Source organism: Hakea prostrata, unplaced genomic scaffold (genome assembly GCF_041222555.1).
Source record: "Hakea prostrata isolate BN-2017 unplaced genomic scaffold, UWA_Hpros_2 contig_163, whole genome shotgun sequence".
NCBI lineage: Eukaryota > Viridiplantae > Streptophyta > Magnoliopsida > Proteales > Proteaceae > Hakea > Hakea prostrata.
In genome coordinates, this window is record NW_028291282.1 from 67,378 (window position 1) to 75,096 (window position 7,719).

Here is a 7,719-nt window from a genome sequence, read left to right on the forward strand (position 1 = left end):
GTTCGTTAAGTTGTCCTTAATTAATCATTTTTTGAAACCATGGGGGAGCCATATGCAAAAGGAAACTTAAACTGGACTAAAAATGACCTGGACCAAACCTCAGGGGGTCCAGATGAAAATTACCCAAAAAATAATACTAAAAAAAAAGAAGAAGAAGCTTTCACTCTTTATAAGAATTAAAAAGAATGAAAATATACATGAAAATCATTAACAAAAAAAGTTCTATAAAGAGGGGAAAAGAAAGGAAGAAAAAAAAAATGCCCAACTACATATAATGGACTCTTATAGAAAAGGAGAAAGCAAAGAAATCAGAGGATTTCACTCCTGCTGATAATTACACAGAAACTTTGTGATGTTATTATTATTTGTAACACTTGGTTGGCTCTTGAGAGGTGAGAGAATCTGTTAGATCCTTCAAAGTAGATTAATTCAATTGTTATTATATTATAGTCAAGAACTCTTTCAGTCAACTAAAAGTTGATGCAATAGATGAATTAAAAAATTATGAAAATGTGAAATGTTCTACTCTAAATTTTGATTTTATGGATAATTCAAGATTGAATCTTCCAGAATCAGACTTAAAATAGTCATATCATAGCTGACGCATATAACACCTTGAAAATTGAACAATTTGAAGACTTTTCTTATTTAATAAGCATTCAAGATTTTTTTTATAATCTTAATTAAGTTTCTTACTAATAAAAAAAATTTAAGATTTTTCTTCGTCGTACAAGTACTTAAAAACTTAAGTTGGTGATGATCTAATTTTCTGGCATTTGGTGAAGATTCTATGCATTAAATGCGTAGGACTGTCAAGTCAATCATTTTGGTTCCTTGGAGAATTTCAATCTCGACCATTGAAATTCAAGTCGATTGAAATTTCGATTGAAATCTCACTTGACCATCATACATGACTAAAGCAATTTCAATATTAAAGAAGTATGGATTTAATAATTTCAAATCAAAACACAAAGCTCTCTAGTTATAGTACTACTCCTTAATGGTGAAGTTAAAGTTTCTTCTTTCCTTTTTCTTAATCTTTCATTCCTGTTTCTTCAGCAAGATTATCATTGCGTAAAATAGAAGTGTGAATTCAACAGTGTTCTTTCAGCATTTTTTTTTAATTCGTTCTTGATCACAAGATTTCATCCTCACCATTCACAGTTCAGTATTGTACAGCACTAAAGCACAATTAGAAGTTGCTACATCTTTTCCTTTAGGATATTAAACTACCTAAATCAGGACAGTGAAAGAAAATCAAGATCTCCTATGTATTTTTCTTTCTGGTAGAAATTATCTCCTATGTTATGATCAAATCAAATGACCCGATATCTTTTTTACAATGATTTCACGCTTGTTGGTAATTACGCATAAACTTTGTAATCTTTATTATTATTATCTTTACCACTTGGTTTGGTTCTTAAGAGGTGAGAGAATCTCTAAGATCCCTCAAAGTAGAATAATTAATTTAATTGTTATTATATAATCCTTAAGAACTCTTTCAAGTCAACTAAAAGTTGATGTGATTGATGAATTAAAAATTATGAAATGTTGAAATGGTATACTCCAAAATTCAGTTTATCGATCATTCAAGATTTGAATCTTTCAGAATCAGACTTGAAATCGTCATATCATTGCTCACAAATATAACACCTTGAAAATTGAACAATTTGAATATTTTTCTTCGTTGGACCAGAACTTAAAGCTTAAGTTGTTCTGCTTTGAAAGTAATCTTCCTTGCTTGGCCAGTGAGTTGAGGCATTGATCAATGTAGTTTAATCATTCATTCTATCACAGTTGTTCTTTTGTGTTCCATAAACTTCGGGACACTTGGGTGATGATCTAATTTCCTGACGCTTGGTGAAGCTTCCATGAAATTTAAGTGACCTTGTGGTTAATTTCCTCTGTTGCATATGGTGTTTAAAGCTATATAAAAGAGGAATGGATTTAGTGATTTCAAATCCAAACGCAAAGCTCTCTAGTTATAGTACTACTCTTTAATGGTGAAACTAAAGTTTCTTCTCTCTTTCTCTTTCTTAATATTTTATTCCTGCTTCTTCAGCAAGAACATCATTGCACAAAATGGAAGTGTGAATTCAACAGCATTCTTTCATGTAGGAGTTGTTCTTGACTTATCATCAAACATCGGGGAGATTGTAGAGAGCTGCATCTCTATAGCTGTGTCTGATTTTTATGACATTAATGCAAATTACACAACAAGACTTTGGCTTCACCCCATGGATTCCAAAAATGATGTTGTAGCTGCAACATCCTCAGGTACTTCACTTGCCCAATTTATTATCAGCTGGGTTTTCTCAGTTTCTCTCCGTTGGTTCTTTCCACTTGTGTGAAACTTGGTTTCTTTCTCTTATGACTATGTACTATAGGGTGACAGTCTTATTGTCCCAGACTAGCTTCCAGTGCTTCTTCTATGCAACTGCTCAGGTCTGAACCTTGGTTTTACTCGTTGTCTTTGAATTCATGATATTCTGAGTTTCCGTTTTTTTTTTCAAAGATGAGAGGAAGTATACGTTTTCTCTTATTCAGAAGTAAAATTAGGAACTTAGGAAGATACTAAAATAATGGTGAACTGGAGATTTCCTAACATATAAATCCTATATTAGTACATAAGTGCATAATCATCTGAAAGAAGACAAGAACCATTGACTTCACAGAGAAGGAAATTTCCAGAAAGCTTTTCCTAGTTTAGAGTTGGAGGGTGCATCTCGTTTGGGGGATTACACAAAAAGTTTTTATGGGAACTTCTATATGAGAGACTAATATATAATTTGTTTTAATCAAAAGAGAGACACTAAAGCAATAAGAAAAGTTAAAGCCCTACTTCAAGAAAAAGATCAAACTGCTTCTGCCTAAAAAATGATTTACAAGAAAGAAAAAAAACACCTCCAAACAATTAATTAAGATCCTCTCCACCTAAGAAAGTCGTTTCCCAATCCTCCCACCCTCACAATTAGAGCAACACAGGGCCTACTCGTGTACCATGGCCAGGCTTGGTGTGAGGGTGGGGTGGGAATGATGGGGGGACGGCCTGCCTAGGTGGAGAGGATTTGGACTTCAGATAATTATGATAGTTTAAGCTTTGAAACAGGTCTATCTTAGAGAAGTGAAAACTTTTAGTCTACACAGAACAACTTGACACAAACATTTAAAAAAAAAATTCTATCAAGCACACAATTGTTGCAATACAAAAGTTGTATTTATACTTATTTCATTCTTACATGCTCCTTTTTGTTTTATAATTTTTAATATAATAAAAATAAAAAGGTGTCATTTTCTTGGATTTATTAATTGCACAAAACATTCAATTATTTCTTTTTAGGGAAGTGTTTTTTATTTGGTCTCACATTAGAAATCAAAAAGTCGGAACTTGAGTTATTTAATAGGCACGCCTGTTAACTTTGATTTATAATAATAAGACATGATAATATGTGTGCGGTTATTGGTGTATGAGAGAGGATGGTGTACTGTCCAAGCTCTCCAGCTCGCGCATGCGCACACGCGGCGTCTGCATTGTTCTTTGAGACGTTTAAGCGCACGCACTTCACACTTCGCACGCTTGCATCGCTTCAACCAAGATCATATCTAAATATGGACACAATTATCCCTATAGAGAGGTGCACCTATAAGAACAGAGTCATGACCGGTTCAATACAGGTTCCTCAATGCCTATAAATACCCTTTAGCTTTACAACAGTGAGAGGCCAAAAGAAAATCTAAAATTCCTTATTTTCTCAGGTTTTGTTAGTGCTTTGCAAAATTGAGGGAGAACAACATCGAGTTGGACTTCTTTGTATCTAGGGAGATGGTTCGCCGGCACCTTATAGCACCTTTTGTGGGTGTGAATTATGTCTTAAGGACAACGACTACAGTAACGTGCCTAAAAGTTCCAACTTTCTGACTGTGTTATCACTCTTGCTCCTGATACTTCATTCATTTACAATTCACTAACTAATTTTTGTAATTGCAGCTTTATACTTGATGAAAGACGTAGGGCCACAACAATCAATTCAAGCTTCATTTGTAATTGATCTTGGAGAAAAAGCTCAGGTGCCAGTTGTGTCTTTCTCAGCAACAAATCCTTCTCTTTCACCCCTTAAGAGTCCTTATTTTATAAGGACAGCTATTAATGAGTCAACTCAAGTTAAAGCCATTGCTAGCATTATCCAAGCCTTTAAATGGAAGGAAGTGGTTCTAATATATGAAGATACTGATTATGGAAATGGGGCTATACCCTATTTCATTGATGCCTTCCAAGAGATTGACGTACATGTGCCATATAGGAGTATCATTCCTCTTCGTGCGACTAAGGAACAAATATTAGAACAGCTCAATACGTTGAAAACCATGCAAACTAGGGTTTTCATTGTCCACATGTCTTCTTCTGTTGGATCTCAGTTTTTCATTAATGCAAATAATGCAGGAATGATGAGCCATGGTTATGCTTGGATTGTGACTGATGGGTTATCAAGTTTAATGTCTCACATGGATTCCAAGGCTATTGATTCAATGGAAGGTCTATTGGGTGTAAGACCATATGTTCCAAAGTCGAAGGAGCTTGAAGAATTCAAAGTCAGATGGAAAAGAAAGTTTTACTCATCAAGCGAGTCATATAGAGAAATATCCGAGCCAGGTCTCTATGGTTCATGGGCATATGATACAGTTTGGGCACTAGCTATGGCAGTAGAGAGACTTGGAACATTGGATCCTCAGTTCCTGAGTGTAAACAACACCGACAATTTAACTGATATTTCAAGTCTTGGATACTCTCCAATAGGCCCAAGACTTCTCCAGAATATCTTGAGCACTAGTTTTAAAGGCCTGAGTGGTGATTTCCGTTTGGTTAATGGAGAGTTGGAATCTTCTACCTTCGAAATTTTCAACATGATTAGTGAAATAGAGAGAGAGAGTTATTGGGTACTGGAAACCTACTGGTGGCATTTCAAGGCAGTTAAACAACACAAATAGGCCAACAAATTCGTCTTTTATGAGCAATCTCAAAGCTATTATTTGGCCAGGGGAATCAACAACGCCGCCAAAGGGTTGGGATATATCTACAAATGATAATAAGAGCTTGAAACTTTTGGTGCCAAATAAGAGTGGCTTCAAACAATTTGTGAGCATTGAAGGGTACCCCAGAAGTAACACAAATAATGCCACAGGGTTTAGTGTAGAAGTGTTTCGTAACATAACAAGTAGGCTACCCTTTGGTCTCTCCTATGACTTTAAAAGTTTCTCTGGAGACTATGATGGTCTTATTTGTGAAGTTAACTCTAAGGTGAGTAAGAGATATTAATCTGATTTTCTATTATCTTCCTCTGTAAATACTAATTGATGTATTTTCGTTAATGATGAAAACAAAACAGCACTACCATGCAGCAGTAGGGGATATATCGATTTTGGCAAATCGAGCTCGTGATGCAGACTTCACCATGCCTTACACAGACTCTGGGGTGGTAATGGTGGTGCCAGTGAAAGATAATTTGGTGAAAGAGTTCTGGATGTTTGTGAAGCCTTTAAGCCTGGGTCTTTGGCAGGTAACAATTGCAGGTTTCATCTACATAGGGCTTGTGGTGTGGATTCTTGGACATCCTTCAAATACTGAGCTTGGGATCACACGTCGCGAACGACTTCAAGCAAGCCTCTGGTACTCATTCTTAACGCTCGTCTTTTCCCAGCGTATGTTTATACAGCCACTACCTTTCCCCTATCTGTTTCTCATTTATTTGCATCAGCAACATGCGCATGAAGTTTCTTCAATGGTTGCAGGAGAGAGGATTCAGAACAACTTAACAAAAGCTGTACTTATTACATGGATTTTCTTCATTCTGATCTTAACACAAAGTTACACAGCTAGTCTGTCCTCCACCTTAACAAGCCGGCAGTTGCAGCCAACAATCACAGGTATTGATGACATAATTAAACATGGATATCTGTGGGAGTACAAGAAGGGTCGTTTGTTAAAAATTTCCTGAAAACTCGCTGGAAATTGGGCGATTCCCAGCTCAAGATTTATTCCACTCCAGAGGCATATCATGATGCTGTGTCCAATGGAACAGACAAGGGAGGAGTTGCAGCCATTTTTGATGAACTCCCTTACATCCAAGTCTTTCTCAATATGTATTGTAATAAATACGCCGTGGTTGGTCGCACCTACTCGTCTGAAGGATTTGGCTTTGTAAGTCCCTCTCGCTCATCTCAAATTTTTGTTTTTTTTGCATGAAAACTGTTAAGATGGATTTCTTCCAGGTCTTCCCTAAAGGCTCTCCTTTGGTCCCTTGTCATCGGCAATCTTAAATATTACTGATGATGGGACTTTGGACAAAATTAAGAAAGGATGGTTACGAGACCTACAAATTGCGGCAGTGGAAATTCTTCTTCGGTATCAACCAACCAGCTTACCTTGAGAAGCTTCGGAGGTCTCTTCCTCATCATAGGAGTCGTTTCAGGCCTTTCTCTGTTAATACACTTATTCCTGTTCGTGTATGGTAGAAATACCAGCATATCTCTACAATCATCTTGGCAAGACACTAAACATGGGATCAGTTTTATGAAAAATGCTCTCAGGGGGAGGTACCCTATAAGCCAAGTTGTCCCCACAGAAAATCCACCAAGGGATGAAGCTGACACAGAAGGCCTTGTTGAAGTGGGACTCATGAAACTTAATCACAGAGGTGTTGAGATTAAGGAAGAAGACAATATTGAACCTCAAGACATAGTTGGAAGACTCTCAAATCAGCATACAAGGAGGTTCATGCAATCCTCTAGACCGTTACGAAGGGCAATGTCTTCCCATTGCTAACATTTGTAACCAAAACGGAAACATTAATTCTATCCACCATTTATTGACTGCATGTGTAGCTTGTTTCCTCTTTCTAAGATCCATATCCAATGTAGCTTCCTAGTTGTTCACAATCTGATATTTCCTTGTTACACTCTTGGTCCAGGTTTCATCAGTCTTGTATTTCTTTTTTCCACTAGAAATGAAATTTCTCATAGACACCCCCAAAAACTTTGCCTAAATGCCCACATTCCCATGAGAATACAAAACACAATACATTTCCCTATGGGAAATTTTCAATGACCCCCTGAATTATCCCTAATATTAATGTCACCCCCTGAGTTATCTCCTAATATTAATGTCCACTCCTTAAATTTGAGTGTCCAAGGGATACAATCAATTGCTTGGCATTGACTTTCATGATACATTCGGCCTCATTGTGAAGCCAGCCACTATTCATACTGTTTTAATAGTTTCTGCATCCAACGCATGGAAGATACATCAACTAGATGTGAGAAATGCATTTCCAAATGGCACACTTTTTGAGAATGTTTACATGGAATAACCTCAAGGATTCCTCTCTTTAGAAGTTCCAAAACATGTCTTCCATTTACGGAAGGCATTATATGGCCTCAAACAAGTTCCAAAAGCTTGGTTCAAATGCTTCACAACCTTTATTTTGGGATTAGGATTTACTCAAAATTTAGCAGACAACACTATGTTCATTTACAAAACCAATGGCAAAATGGTGGTTTTACCACTTTATGCAGATGACATCATTCTCACAAGCTCACTTTCTATCTTCAACAGATTATTGCAAGATGTAGTATAGAGTTTGCCATGACCAATTTAGGGGAGCTTCACTATCTCTTGGCAATTGAAGCCACTAGCACTGATAAGGGTATTTTCCTTACTCAAAA

At 36.5% G+C, this 7,719-nt stretch overlaps 1 pseudogene; it reads left to right on the plus strand.

Moving 5' to 3' along the window:
* The first annotated feature begins 3,988 nt into the window (after positions 1-3,988).
* LOC148998738 (glutamate receptor 2.8-like) lies at positions 3,989-6,820 on the plus strand (annotated as a pseudogene).
* Positions 6,821-7,719: the final 899 nt, after the last annotated feature.